General features: G+C 37.9%; 1 long non-coding RNA gene across 6 annotated transcripts in view; it reads right to left on the reverse strand.

Annotated features, from left to right (window-relative positions):
• Window positions 4,464–15,994, reverse strand: part of LOC110394741 — a 56,394-nt gene continuing 44,863 nt past the window's right edge. For 2 of the 6 annotated variants that reach the window (XR_002435851.1, XR_002435843.1), the window contains 2 exons: window positions 8,954–15,801; window positions 4,464–7,407 (listed from right to left, as the gene is read on the reverse strand). This is a non-coding gene — a long non-coding RNA (uncharacterized LOC110394741). The remainder of the gene's footprint in view (window positions 7,408–8,953; window positions 15,802–15,994) is intronic. The other 4 variants (XR_002435852.1, XR_002435853.1, XR_002435848.1 and 1 more) reach the window with 4 other exon arrangements.

Raw genomic sequence — 15,994 nt, forward strand, 5'->3', positions numbered from 1 at the left:
AGCAGTAAAAATTACAAAAGCTGAGTATCTTCATGTTGGCCTTTTGATGCTGTTTCATATGAGACACTTCATAAGTACATTAAAGAAAAATAGACTAGATGACATTGTTATAAATTGCTGCCCAGCTGCTCTGCAACCTCAGGGACAAGACACCAGTGGTTGGCAGATCAATTTATGTATCGAACAACACTAGTAAGGACTTCCTCCTGGTGATGAAGACAGAATGTCTCTTTTAAAATCTGCGAGCAGGACAAATTGGAGAGATAAGTCAACAGCCACTTTCACAAGATACAATTAAAATGAAAATACATCTTCTGAAATCAAGCAGAAAAAACCATGATACTTTTCAGTAGGGACAAGGGCAAAGTGTGGCTGCCTGAACTGAGGACTGAGCATCACTGGCTGGCAGAAGAGGTTTATTGTCTCTGGTGATCAGAAACTGAGCATGAATTTCTCAGGCTGCTGAGAAATAATGGAAAACTATATGGAGAAAAGGAAACATGAGTGCATGCACATAGAAGCAATTGTACTGTTCTACTCATGCTTGCTAGAGAAACATCCAGTCTGGGACACTGCACTTCTGGGGAGATGTTGATGGAGCTGATCAGAAACAGTCCAGAGAAGAGCAAAAGTGAGAATCGAGATCCATCTGAGGACTTTTAAAAGATGTATTACTGTTTATGTCAAAGATAAGAAAGTTCTGGAAGACACGCTAAGAGATGCCAGGTTGATAAAGGTACTGGATGGCAGTACTATCAGTATAAGACAAGTAGGGAAAAGTCAGCAAGATCAGGATATGTATTAAGGAACATTTTTTAACAATGAACTACTAAGCTGCTGTGGCAGTGATGGAGTTCTCAGCAGTAAATATTTTTAAGGACATACCTGCTCAGAATTAATCCAGAAGAAAATCCAGAATATATGAATGTGCAGAGATTGTGCTATTCCAGTATTCCACGCAGCTTGTGCGACCCGCTCACAAGCATTATTCTCTCTTTTGGCTTCTGTGTCAACATGTCTTGTTACTATGGTAACTGATAACATCAAGTGTTCCTTTCATTAAATGGTATTTTTGAGCTATGGAACACATTCTGAGCAGGGAACACAAATGCTGCATTAGCTGCATTCTTTATAATTTTAGAAAGAATTGTGCTCAAGAAAAATAAAATAATAGGGGCTTAGAGGCAGCATTTTTATCTTAGCATTTTGTCTTAACATTAAAATTGACCATAACATTTCTACTGGAATAAAGTTTCTCAAGGAAATGCTAGAACACTGATGCCAAGATATCTTCATACAAAGTAATCTTTGATATACTTAAGGCAGGTTTCTCCAGAGCTCTGTGTGTATTGCTATTGGATGTTATAGATCTTGTAGATCCAGAATCCTTCTTGAAAATCCTGGGATACCTTGGGGCCTAAGAAGCTCTGTTGGTGCCACGATTCTCAACATTCCCAGTCACTATTTCTGTAAAACTGGGACTCTGGGGTGGACGCTGGGGTGGTGCACTTGTTTTCTGGGTCTGTGACTCTCAGATGATAAGAATCAGATCCCGCATGGGAAATGTTAATTCACAAGAAAACTGAGAATTATGCTCTTTATTGAGGAGGTCTTGTTTTGTTCTTGTTTTTTACTTACTTGTGGTCAACTTAAAGTGATTTTTGGGGGTTATTTTGTTTTGCTTTGCTTTCTTGGAGTCCAGTTTAAAAGTAAAAATTGTCTAAAAAAAGGAGAGAATTGTCCAGAATGTGAAATATAATGTTCAGTTTATTGCATAACTATGTTGCCATTGCGTGTCTCACAGTAACTTGGGTGCTGATTATCAGACTTGCAAATTTCATAAGGAGCAATCTGAGAAAACACTCAAATTTTCACAGAATGTGTTTAATTCTGTGTTTCAATTCAAAACGTGTTTCAATTTTCCATATATTTTAGGCTGTTACACTTCACTGGTCATTCCTAAGCTGTGCCAGATGTGAAGCTTGCAGTTTATTTGTCAAATAAGGTTAAATACCCCATTTTTTTCGCCAGTGCCATTATGTTCTTTCACTCCTCTATCACGTGTCTGTAGTTCTAAGATTTTTTAGATGAATTTTAACAAATCAGATCTCTTCCAGAAAATTCTTATGGAATGTAAGATGTAAATTTTTTTGTAGCTGATGCTATATGTCTAAGTTACTAAAAGGTAATAAAATATTTCATCTTCTTTGTGTAGCCAGAAATTTGTAGCTAAGAAATTGTTACCTCAAACATGCTTGCTTGCTGAAAGATGCAGTGCTGATGGTACTCAAAATATCAGACATCCTAGCCAAGCTTTTTACTTTTCCTAATTTCTTCTCTATCAATTTCAATTCTTAGTGAAAAATTTCTCTGGAAAATTAGCAGATTTGAAGGAAGTATCTATTATTGAGAGGAACCATTTCCTGCTTTTCCTTTCTGAGTCTGATCAGGTTAAGGTCTCCCTTGTCCTTTTCTATCCTTTCCATCCATTTCAGTTTCTTCTTTTTCAGAGAAATGAGTGAAACTACTGTGCTGCAGTAATACACTGTTCACTCTGTTTGTCTGTCGGATCTTTGCACATACCTATTCTGTTGTCGCTGTCTGTTTCAGATGTAAGCTCTTAGGGAAAGGAAATAATTAACATTTCATTTTGCCAAAATGACTAGCACAATGATAGATTGCTACTTATCTTATACACATCCTATTCCTTTTCATTCGCTTGGAATATGAAAGTACACAGAAATTTGTCTGCTTTAAGAGCTTTTTAAGAAGCAAACATAACGGTGACAAACATAATGATGATGAAGTTGACAACAATAATAATAACTGTAACAATATCAGACTCTAAATGGTGATTTTTCATATACAACTCAAATGAATCTTCTTGCTAAATTTTAGTAATGCCAATTTTACTGCAGCCCAAAGAGAACTTACAATCCTCTAAACATATATGGAACGTCTAGAGCTGAGTTTTCTTTTCTTTTTTATTTATAGTTGCATCACTCCTGTGCTGAATTCAATTGTCCCTATAATGATACACCTGCCTGCTCCATCTAATTGTTAGCTTCCATCTGAAAAAAATACTTTTCTTTCCCCACTTTCTTCCAGATCCTCCCCCCCACTCTTGTATAAAATTAGTATCAGCAGCTTCACATACCTTCTGTGAGTTCTCTACACAATCTTCTGCTTTTCTTTTCTCAATTTGGACTTGTTTTTCCTTTAGCTCTTTTACAAAATCCTTGAATCTTTGACTATGTAAGTTGCTTCAAATTCTGCCATAGGTCTCAGCGTGTGTCAGCTCTTATGGAAGGATTTCAAGTAGCTTCACATTTCCATTCAGTCTTTCATTCTCACTAAAAAGCATTTTCAAATCAAGAAAAAAATATTGTTTTTACAGTTTTCTTTCTTATGCCATCACAGTTTTGCTAGTAGCATTTTGCTCTGGTCCCAGTAGTCAGAGTTGTTTGCAGTTGATTTATTAAGTTTGTGTTAATATTTTGATACTATTTTGTGTTAATGTTTTGAATTTATCTTGGTTCTCTTTCTTCTTTGAGTTGCAGTACCCACAAAATTCTGTCTCTGATTTATGGCCTATTCTTTTTCTTTCAATTTCTGCAGCATTACTTCAAGATGAGGTGTTTTGAGAGATCTCATTTTCCCACATACTAAAAGAAATGTAAATTTGCAAAGCTAAAAGACATCTCTTCTTCAGTTTTGTGAGAAAGTAAAGTCTTCAAATGTCAGACATGTCTCCTGCTGTCTGGATTAAGATTTCATATCCACCATAGATCACAGCAGTAGCGTTCTCTTCTTCTGCAATTATTATTTATACTCTTGGTTGAAGTTTTGCGATAACCGACCTCTCCATCAACTGCAATGCACTTGCATGTTACAATACCTGGAACCATCTTGCCTTAAAGTTAGATGACAAAGTAACATAGAGGTATTGCATATGCACAAGGAAGGTATATTTCCAGAAAAGGAATCTTTCAGATGGAAACTGATAGCAGAACACCATTGGTCCATTACCTGTGAATGCTAAGGTGCCAGAAAGACACCACTAAAGCCTTCTGAATCTCACTTACTTTGTATGTCATTAACTCTGTGCATAGATGTGCTCCGGAAATGGACATTAAGCACTTGGTTCAACCTCAACTGAATCAGTGGAAGAGTCTGTTGACTCAGCTGGGCAATGAATTGACCTGGGTTATCTGTTTATGAAAGTACAGCACTAATCGTTCATAATCTTCACCACAATTTTATGATTAATAAGGCTGAAATATACTTATGGTGGAGAGTTTTGAACAAATATGCTCAGATAACTGATGAGGGGAAAAAAACTACTTATGATCAAATTGCCAAAATGTATTGTTTGAATAGCAATAATGCATGAGGGAACATATTTTTTCATTTACTTTCAAAATGAATTAATAAAAGGAGGATTTAGTTTAGGACCAGCACAGTTTGTTTTCTGACATTAATCATTTTAATGACCTAGAACATTCTGAAAACATGTTTTGATGTCTCTAATTAGCAATGAGGCCACCTAATTAAAGAAATATACATCCAAAGCTATGGCACTTAAGGTGAACATACTGTGAGGTAATTTTAGAGGTACAGGAACAAAACAGGCTAAAGATGCAGGCCCACAGATTGACTGGGTTGTCAGGAGGAACACAAAACATTTGAAAGATCTCTTCACAGAGAACAGGGGCAAGAGAAGACACCTCAGATCCAAGTGTATGACGAATTGAAACGATACCATTTCAGCCATAATAAGCAGATAAACCACTAATCTAAACCCAAAAGAATCAAGCTTAAACTTTCAAGGTGTACTGATTGTTTGCAGCAATTCTTTATAACCCAGGAACAGAGAAGTTAAAATCAAAAGACTAACTTAGGAAGGTCTTGTTTCTAGAGACCCAAATTATGTTTGGTTTCAGAGCTCCCAGATGAAGCCCATATCCATCAGAAATTTTGTCTCCCAGCAGACTCACTTTCAGATGACCTAAGGAGTTCTCATATACTCAAGCACTTGCTGTCTTATTTCTACAGCACTTACGCATTACTGCACCCAGTCCTCAGTGCTGTTCACTCTCAGTGCTGAATGGTAAAGGGATTAACTGCAAGAGATATTGGATGGTTTGAGTTCAACATTGTTTTCCTTTGAGACCTCAAATATAAAAATATATATAATAATATAATATTTGCTGATGGCACACATGATGTTAACACTGAATGGTACATCTAGTCAAGAAAAAAGCATCACCCTTTGTTATATGGCAAAAAAATGAAATAAAAAAATAAAGATATTTATAGCCAAATAAGTAACCATTTCCATCAGCAGTGGGTGGGTTACCATTCCCATTTGGATGATTCTTTTTAATAGAAGAAAGTAGGTTGGAATATTAATAACTTATGAAGCATAATTAAGAAGAAATGCCATTACAGAGGTGTTACTTATGGGGGCACTAAATGCTCTGATGCTAAATTCCCCTTGTGATAAACACAAAGTAATGGTCAGAGACTGAATTATGCACGCATCAGACAGCGAAGAGGTTGAAACTTCCTTTGATTATAATGGTGTTTGAAATAGGTCAGATTTTAACCCCTTATATGCTATTTTTCCAAAGCCTTTCATATATGTACCTTCCAAAAATGTCTTACTGAAAGGCCCAAAAGCCTTTCAGCAAAAGCAAAAGATCCTCACAGTTACTTTATCTGAATGGTTTAACCTAATGCTTTTTTCTTAATGCACTCACATTAAGTAAGGTTAATGTGGAAGGGATCTTAAAGCTCTCCCAGCTCCAACCCCCCTGCCGTGGGCAGGGCTGCCACTCACCAGACCAAGTGCCCAGGACCCTATCCAACCTGGCCTTGAACTCCTCCAGGAATGGGGCACACACAGCTTCATTGGGCAGCCTGTGCCAGTGCCTAACCACCCTCTAAGAATTTCCACCTATTATAGATGAAAAACAGAAGTTCTCTTCAAGTGTAACAAGTTGTAACAGGTTGTAATGACTTCTTTCTGTTGAAATGGGGAAAACGGCACATGGCTGAGTTACAATAGTTTCTCTGAATGGCCGTGACTGACTAGTTAAACACAGACCTTTTGTGTTTGCGGCATTGTTAAGGCAGGCACAGCCCAGAAAAGAGAAGCAGTACTCCGGGAGCAGGGAAAGAATCTGGCTGGAGGTTTTGCAGGTTAAACTAAATGTAGTTTTGCCATCTGTTCCAGTGTGTAAACAGATTAGTGGTGTCATGCTTTTTATCTGGATCAGCTCATTTCTCCCCCATTAAGCCACTGATATGCTATGTAAATCCAGCTGTTTTGACTAATTTGAATTTAGAACGGTATCTTATCTTACTAGGCCACCCAGGCAAAAGCAATAAAGGAGAGTGTTTTTTCAGTCCTGCAATTAACATTTCATATCCTCTATCTGCAACAAATTATCAGTTCAGACTTTCCTTTTCCTGTATTTCACTGCTCTCAGGCAATTGATGTACTAGCAGAAATTAATGCAAACACAGAATGTTTGAGATACTGTGACATCACATCTGGACCTTAAGACTAGATCTGTAGAAGCCATCAGCTGAAAAGAGGGGGCAGAATCTTTCCACAGATTTAAATATGCACAGAATTTATCCAATTTTATATGGTGACAGTAATAACAAATGACATTTTTTTTCTTACTGGTCAGAGTACAGCTAACTCCGTCCTGATTAGTAATGCGATTTACGTTAATAGTCCCTAAAAAAAACAAGTTATCCTTCTTACTCACTGTGACAATTTGACATTGCACTTGTTAATACCTATTTTAAGCAACTGACTGAATATCCTCCTTTTGTGTGTGTGTGTGACTGACTAGCACAGTAGGAAGTAGAATGTCCCAAGTACTTCTCTATTTGATTCGCTAGCCAAAAAATCTTAAGTGTTCTTAAGGCTTACATTGCATTTCTAGACAAGTCTTTAAAAATTAATCAGAAACCATTAGACAAGGCTAGCAATTCTGTGATGATGACACAGGAAATTTCAGAATACTCATTCCCTCTGTGTAGCTTGATGAGTCAGCATGATGAAGGTATACCACAAGATGGTATTAGCAATGTAGGAAGTTCATTAACAAAGAGGCAAGCATCCTACAATCACCTTTTCCAGCTGGTCCTGGTAAGCAATCTGAGATCAACTTGGTTGTCCTTCCCCACATGCTTTGAATACTGCCATCTCAGTCCAGAGAAGCACATTTCCCTAATGAAAATCCATTCTCAGGGTTGAATTACTATGTTACTTTGTCTTTCATTACGAAAGCCACATCAAATGATTCCTTTCTAGGTCAGCTTAGAGATGATTTTCTGAATTTCTTCTTACTTTCGCAGCAATGGTGTGATGTCTCTTCATTATTCAGTCTGAAAGAAATAGAATAGGATATTGTATACTTAGAGATTTTTTATCAAGCCCAGCAAAGTAACACATGTTCCTCCCAGAAACGTGCTTTGTACCTCTTCAACTACCATCAGATGACTCCTCTTTGCTAAGGCTTTTGGGTGTTTTTTTTTTTATTCTGCAAATTTTATGATGATATTCAATGAACCCAAATACAACTAGATTAATGATAACTCTGATAACATAAAATCTAGCATTTTGTGGTGATAAGTAAGCCCAAAGAGGGAGAGTCATTACCCACTGAAAAATGAATAATTTTGATTCTGATTTCTTTGGAGGGATTATTTCTCCTTTACAAATACCAGCAGGTAAAATTTCTTTTCAAGAAATCCTGACATCCGTTTACTTTCCACTGAACTGAATGCAATCTAAGTCTTTAACAGAATAAAACTACCAACTTTCCCCATCACAAAAGTTGCCCATGGAGATTTAGCAATTTATTAAAGACAGTTGACCTTAGATAACTGTGAACACTCAATGGAGTGATGCCATTTTGCAGCAATCATCTTGACAGTGTACTGGAGCACTTAGACATGTAGGCTCACCTACAGAGATGTGTCTTTTTTCTATATATCATTCTGTATTCTATAAACACCACAAGATATGCAGCATAGCTGTTCTTTCATAAGTACTCTCAGTACTTTCATTCCCTCTAAAGCACTATGAGGGAACCGTATTGTAAGAATTCAGACCCAGTCTTTCTGGAGATTTCTTGTGTCTCAGAGAAAAGGAAAAATAGAAAAACTAAAGAGAAAAACAGAAAAAGATAGAAAAAGTTATACATGCAGGTATTTTTTTTTTGGTAGAAATAGGCAGAATAAATTATGAAAGTTAAGAACATTTCTGGTAGGCATAGATGAGGGATAAAGGAATGTGCATAAGATAAAACCTGGTTAACAGAAGGGCTGGGTACAGAAAAGTTGTACCAGACCTATTGATGGCAAAAGATTTTTTAGCCATAAAAAATGGTAAGGAGTCTCTTATTACTCCAGCTAGCATGAGTTAAAACAGGAAAGGTTAATTAACTAGAAAAGATAAAAGCCATAAAGGTTTCTAGTTTTGTATTTTTGTATGTGTACATGCCTTTCTCTGCTTTTCAGACATATTTTTGCATTATTCAAGATGACAGAGCAGCAAGGTGGTAAGAAAATGATTAATTCCGAAAATGATAATGACATTATGTATGTCTCATCAATGAGTTTTATGCAAACTAATCAGATATACTAATAATGGCAAACAATTCATCCCAAGCGAATTCTAGTTAATTGCCTACAAAACCACAGTTTTCAAGATATTTCAGTCTCAGCCATTTTTGCACTGTATTTATTTTATTCACTTTTTCCTTTCACTACTCCCTCTGCTTACAACTTTAATTTTGAAGGACTTCTCTTCTTCCTTTCCCCACTTCACACGATGAAGAAGCATCTCTTAAGATCATATGCATAAACGTTACACAAAAAGGCTGTGGCAAATCAAGTTCAAATAAGATTTTCTTGTAAGTGTTCTTACCTACCAATTTACCATTATCCCTTTCTTCTATGATGTTAATCATCCCTTTTCTTTTTGTACAGACACACCGAGGCTGGAAAGAACTTCTATGTGTACTTTTTGCAGCAGGTTCTTTTCATCAGCTGTAAAATCGCTTCTTAATGGGAACAAATGAAGATCATTTCAGTGGCATCAAGACTCCACTTATACAACCTTGATCATACAGTTGTAGAAATTCAAGTGTAAGAAATTTTCTCCTCCTTTCCAATATGGTCCCTACCAATACCCTCCAGGGAAGCAGAGGAAAGATCATAATGACATCTATCCCTCTATTTGAAATGCTTTGCTACAGGCTATATCTGAAATAGAGTTACATAAGAAAATGATATGTTTTAGATGTTATCATAGTCTCTAGGTCAATGTTGTGTTTGAATACACGTACTAATATACCAATAGCCAAAGCAATGTACTCCCCATTGTTTCCTGAATAGACCCTATATGCTTGCTTTATACTGCAATTGCTGTTCCTAGTCTCTGCAATGGGATGCTGGGTATCCAGTTTCATTTCAGTCTGACAGCAGATGCACATTCCAGTTCCAGTTAGGTGTCTGCTCTGCTCTGGCAAGAATTATAACTGACCTGAGAGGAATGAGATTCATAGAGAAGTAGAATTCTAGCATCAAATCTGGAACTTGTGGTTCTGCCCTTTCACCTATACAGCGACTCGGCAATGCTAAATCCTCTAAACACTCACTTGGTGAAAGCACATCATCTGGTAGCAATGTGGATACAAATAGGGAGGGTCTGGGAAACGTCATTGACAGTCACTATGGAAAGCTAAGCTTAGACACTGAGCCTGCAATAATTCTACCGTCCTTTAAAAGACAGAATTACTACCGTTTTGACAAGAGAAGAACACAAGAAAAATAGGTGACATTTCCCCTCAATATAGTCCTGATGGACTCCTAAAGTGCAGCCAATTGTGCTTTTTCATACACCTTGGCATGCTGTTAGAAGGCAGCATGACAAGAAAATGATGAATTTGGCTGTTTGATCAATCAGTGGGAGATTAGGTTGGTCCACCTTTAGCCTAGTGACATGACTGCTCCTGGCTCTTAGTGACAGTTATTAGATACCTTATTGATGAGGGGAACTCAAGCACTGTTTGAAGGTAACAAAAAGTACTAACTTTTCTTATATCAAATCTCATCTGCTGCTTACCTCAAAGTCCGCACTAAATGTGTATCTCTGCTACACAACCTGCTTTCCTTTCTGGATACATAGTTATTCAGTTTTTCATTTGTGTATTTCATAGAATCATAGAATATCCTGACTTGGAAGGGACTCAATGATATTAAAGTCCAACCCCTGGCTCCACATAGCACCACCCAAAAATCAGACCATATGTCTGAGAGCATTGTTCAAACACTTCTTGAACTCTGACAAGCTTGTGCCATGGCCACTTCCCTGGGAAAGCTCTTCTAGCACATGACTGTCCTCTGGTGAAGAACATTTTCCTGATATCCAACCTGACCCTCCCCTGACACAGCTCCATACCATTCCTTCAGGTACTGTTGCTGTCACCAGGGAGCAGAGATCAGTGCTGCCCCTCTGCTCCATTCATGGAGAGCAGTAGGATGCCATGAGGCTGCTCCTCAGCCTCCTCTGCTCTGGGCTGAAACAATCCAAGGGACCTCAGGCACACCACATACATCTTCCCCTCTAGACCCTTCACTATTTTCATAGACCACTTCTGAACACTCTCTAATAGTTTTATGCCCTTTTTTCACTGTGGTGCACCAACTGTTCCCAGTGCTGAAGTTGAGGCTGCACCAGCACAGTGTAGAGAAGAACAATCCCTTTGCTTGCCTAGCTGGCAGTGCTGGGCCTGATGCACTCCACAACACAGTTGGCCTTCCTCACTTCCAGGGAACACTGCTGACTCATAGTCAACTTCAACTTGCTGTTGACCAAGATGCCCAAATCCTTTTCAGCAGGGCTGTTCTCCAATGTCACATCCCCTCAGTCTATGTATATATATAGGGTGTTCTAAGGAAATACAGATTTGCAATTCATTTTCAAAATGAGCATACTTTTACTATACAGTGAAATAATTGTATGATGAATAAGTGCAGTATAATTGCTAGGTACTTCTTCATGACAGCTGTAACTGTGACATAAAGGATTTAATACTGTTTGGTAGCCAGGATAGAGAAGTAACTTTATCTCAGGGTTGACTAATAAGCTTTGATGCAGTATTAAAAAAGTTCTGTAAGATTCTCAGTGATGTAAGGAAATCATCTGCAACTTTCAGAGTAAACTCCTAGACTCCGCTCCATGGTGCTACCATTATTGTTTTTACTCAAGAGTTGGGCAAAAAGCTTAGGCTGTAACTCTCTTTCCATTGCCTGCTTGTGTTCAGAGATGCTATCGTGACACACATCCTCAGAAGAAAGCTTGCTCTTCAGTTAAGTCATAAGAACAACATACTGAATGAAACTGGACTTTGTTAAGAAGTGAAGATAACAAAATGTTACTATACTATGCAATATTATTTTGAATTAGAAGCAAAATATGTGTTTCTTTTATCAAAATCTCCAGTGCTGTAGTCCATGGAAAGTATTCAAATCAATTCCTAAATTAAGGTCATGTTTATTTGGTTGTGGTGTTTGAAGAATAATGATGCATGAAATTGATTATAGTTATCATGATTCACTCACCCTATCATGCCTTCAGATAACTTTTTTTTGTACTATTTTATTTTTCATCAGAAGAAAGAGCAACAAAGAAGTGAAGAGTCCATGGCCACATTCATAACAGTTGTTCTGAATAGCTTATTCAGACATTAGCAAAATCCTTGCACTCTTCAGGTCAGTCTTTTGAACACATTTTAACTTGGAGCCAACTCTTCTTGTTCAATGAATATGTTCCGAGAAAATCACAGGAAAGACATGCTAAGTGTGAGATTAATAGATTCATGGTAATTAGTAGGTCCAACCCTGCCCTAATTTATTGTAATAAGACAAGGAACTGTCAATTCATATTAATTCTTGCCATCATGTCATTATTATTACATTATTATTTATTATTATTATTTTTAATTATACTCATTGCTTGGATTTTTGTTTGTTTGTTTCAGTAACACTCAAAACATTCTTCTATCCTCTGCAATATTTTCACAGGGAATGTTTATACAGAAAAGAGCTAGGATGCTTGAGGGGAAAGATTTCTTCAGGCAAGTGGGTCTAGACAGTTCACTTAGAGGTACGCAGTATGATACCTAATGCCTTTATTTATGCTCTAGTTCCAACTGAAACAATTATTTTGTTCATCCATTAGAGAGCTTTGACATGAGTGCATCAACTTCCAACTATGCTGCATTCGTTTCCTCCTTTTATTGACATTTGCTCACAGATTGTGTTAGTTTTAGTCTTAGTTGTACTCTGTCTCCCATTATCCTTAAATTTCTTTGTCCAACATGAGAATTTTAAAGATATACTGTAGAAAACATTTCTTTCTCTTTCACTCTTTTCTTATAATCCCAATGAATTTTCTGACCATCTGTAACTGCCACCACATTGGTGATGTCTGCACCTCTTTCCCCGGAAAACAAAGCAAGTTCTGGGGGTGTTAGAGAGGACAAAGAGAGGTGGCAAGAAACAATCACGTTGCTTAGGGCAAAGTATAGGGAAGAGACTCTCCCTGCCACTGGACTTCTCAGATCTGCTATGGTACAGAACTCTAGTCTGTAGCATACTGTCCTCATATCCTGCTGATCTACTTTGACTACAAGTAAGATGTGTTACTTGTGAGCTACACACTGTTTTCTTTCCGTGACAGAAGAAGGAGGAGAAAGGAAGGACCGGGACAAGATTATACTCCTGCTGTAGGAGAACAAGAATAGGTGCAAGTCAGGACAAAATGCCAGAGGACATCCATAAGGGGAAGAAGTTTTTCTTCCTGCTGTTGTGACTGGGGTGGAAAAGAGGAAGACAGCTATTCATTTTGGCAAGGGCCAACTCCTGCAAAAGTAGCAAACATCCCCTACTACACCCAAGTGTCTCCTTTTGGAGCAAACTCATCAGCAACACACAACAGAGACTGATAGTGAGGTAGTGCCTGGGCCATAGAGACCCATCTGTGAGCCTTATTCAGATTTTCATGGATGGAACCTACTTTTCACAGAGGTTACACGTGAGCATGGTGGAGATTCCAGAATAATAGGTTATACAGGACTATTATTGTGATTGCTTATTTCTCAAGGGCCTCTCTGTTCCTCAGGAAGTAGGGTACCATTCACATTACTGGAGCAATAAGAGTCCTCAAAAAGAGCCAAAGTTAGTGAACTTAGTAACAAGTAGTATAATAAATTTTATTTGGATATATTAATGTAGTGCAGGAAATATTCTCTGTGTTTCTGCATCTAGCTGCATTTCTGATACAAGACAAAGGCATTGGAAAGGGCCACGTTGTCTGGTAACTAATAAATAAATAATACCTTTCAAGACATTCTGAAAGTGAATCTTTTGTGGGAGTTGTGCTGAGAGAGACCTGAAAACCAATCAGGGGATGGAATGACAAGTAATTAAGGAGCAAAGTATGAAAGCCACTGTGTCTGCCAAAAAGCAACAAACAAACAGAGCTTGAGCATTGTTAATCAGTGATTTGTATTAGCGTACAAGATGTGGGAATTCATTCAAGGGAAAAAACAAATTTGACTTTATCCAGATAAAGTAGCTATTGTTGTAGGATAGGATTTTTTTCCTCCTATTTTCTCTGAGTAATTCTTGACAAAATGTGAGAGAACCACAAAAGCCAAGCCACAATTATGTTTCCTTATGTGATGTTTATCCCTTCTCTTTCTCTTCTGAGGAATGTAGGAGTTTGTGTATTATGCACTTTGTTTCAAGAGTTGCCTTACAAAAACTCCTTACAGAAGGTTACAGGGAATTAGTAGTAATCAATCTAAATTAAGGCAACACATTATCATCCATAGGAGGTCACTAATAAGTAGTCTCCTCTACTGGAAGTGACAATTCCAAATATAATATTAGGCCTCTTTAGAGCATGAGTGCCAATTCTGTCTTCTTCATTTTACCAGAAAACCTATGCTGTTTGGAAGGCTGTACAGAGCCGACCATTTTTTACACAAAGTAGACATTTTCTCTCAAGAGAGGTAATAGGTCAAAGTGGACATGCAAAGATCTTCCTGTTCTTACTGACCTATACTCTTATGAGTAACAGGCTACTCGGGTACTTCTTCACCTTGTATAGCTAAAGTGCACATTAGAAACTTCTGAGAGAGGGCCTTGTAAGAAAACTGTCAGAGCAGCATGACAAAATAGAACAAAACTATCTGTTCTTTGTGCTGCACTTTTTTTTTTTTTCCATTAAGAGCCTCATAATAATTAACTGCAAACAGATGGGTAGTTATTAGCAATCTCTGACAGTTTTAATTTTCGTTAATTCCCTTGCAGCCAGTGATTTATATCAATCTCAAGGAGGACATAAGGAATCCTATATAAATAGGATAAAACAGAATACAAAGGAGCCACCACTGAGTTGGTCAAGAGTGCAACACTGTATTCACCATTGTGGAGTAAGAGATTTAACTACCACTCTGTGTTAGTATGATGATTTGGGGAATCACCCTATACAGTAGCAGTGTAAAGTTATGAATGCTTCAGCCCAGATTCACAGTGACAATTAGCACCTTGTATCTTACTGAAATAGATGGTATGTAAATAGTCTCAAACATTTATGAATCTAATCCTTCCAATACATCTTTTTCAAGTAGTCATTACTATTTATCTAAGTACATTGCCCTCCTCTTTCTCTGTTGTCTAACATTTAGTTTATGATTGCAAAGGCTATGCCTGTTAGCAAATAATATAGACCAATAGGAACAGATTTGTAGTGCTGAAAACAAAGTCTGAGTGAGTTTTTCTGAGGAGGTGCTTCAGACTAGCTGTAGAAAGAAGCACATGTGACTTAACGCCCATAGCAGCAGGGGTGCGTTAAGTTTTCTCCTGAATGCATGATCCAAATTAATTTTATCCAAAAGGAATGAGATTTGTATGCTTTGAGACTTCTCCATGGTGTAAACCAGAGCACAGTCTGTGGAGATAATTGAAGATAATTAGGAGATTCTCTTCCAAAATGCATGCCTGATCCTCACTGGAACTCAAAATAATGCACTGGAACTCAAAAATAATGTTCCTAAGAATGTCAACATAGACCATAAATAGGGTGATGTAAAGGTGAGGAGGCTCTGTCATCAATCCACATACACTGAACAATAAACAAACTCTTACTAGGGGGAGGATGACTTGATAAGGATCACTTAGATATGGTAAACACATTACATAGCAGAAGCCTGGGGTTATCTGTTGAGGCTTACCCAGAAGTTACATGACAGAGGGACTTCAAACACAAGCCACCCATTTCTCTGCTTCAGCAGCTTTGATCAGGTGAAACAGAGGGATAGTTGTCTTGAGCCCTACAGGCAAGAGGGATACATCTGTGAGTGCCTTCTGTGTTCTTTCCACTACCTGAGTCAGTCAGAAGGAAGACAAGTGAGAGTATGAGAAGGGAGAAGGGATGAAAAGATCAGTTGGTGTGCTTCTTTTATAAGGATAAGCAAGGGGTGGCACTTAAATACCAAGTAACTTTGTGTTGGCTGTTCACAACAGTTCATAATAGCATTTGTTTCTGTCTCACACCTCCTACCTTGAAATGTTGGATTCCTGGGGATCTATGTTTTCTGCTGAGGAAGAATGCTGAAGCAGCAGGGAGCGGAACCACAGAAGCTCGGGAGCCACAGAAGCTCGGGATACTATGGGGCATTTACTGTCTTCTGTTCCAGTTCCCTAAGAAGGACATGAGCAGCTAGTCTGTGCCATGAGTGCTGTCCAAGAGCAGACAAGACAGGATGGACCTTCCTTGGAACCCAGAAACTTAAAGCACATGAGGGATGAAATGGACGAATTCCTATGCAGCAATCTTACTAGTAGCAACATGGAAAAGCCTGAAGAGATTGGTTACGGACAGTTCAAACATAAG

Source organism: Numida meleagris, chromosome 1 (assembly GCF_002078875.1).
Source record: "Numida meleagris isolate 19003 breed g44 Domestic line chromosome 1, NumMel1.0, whole genome shotgun sequence".
Lineage (NCBI taxonomy): Eukaryota > Metazoa > Chordata > Aves > Galliformes > Numididae > Numida > Numida meleagris.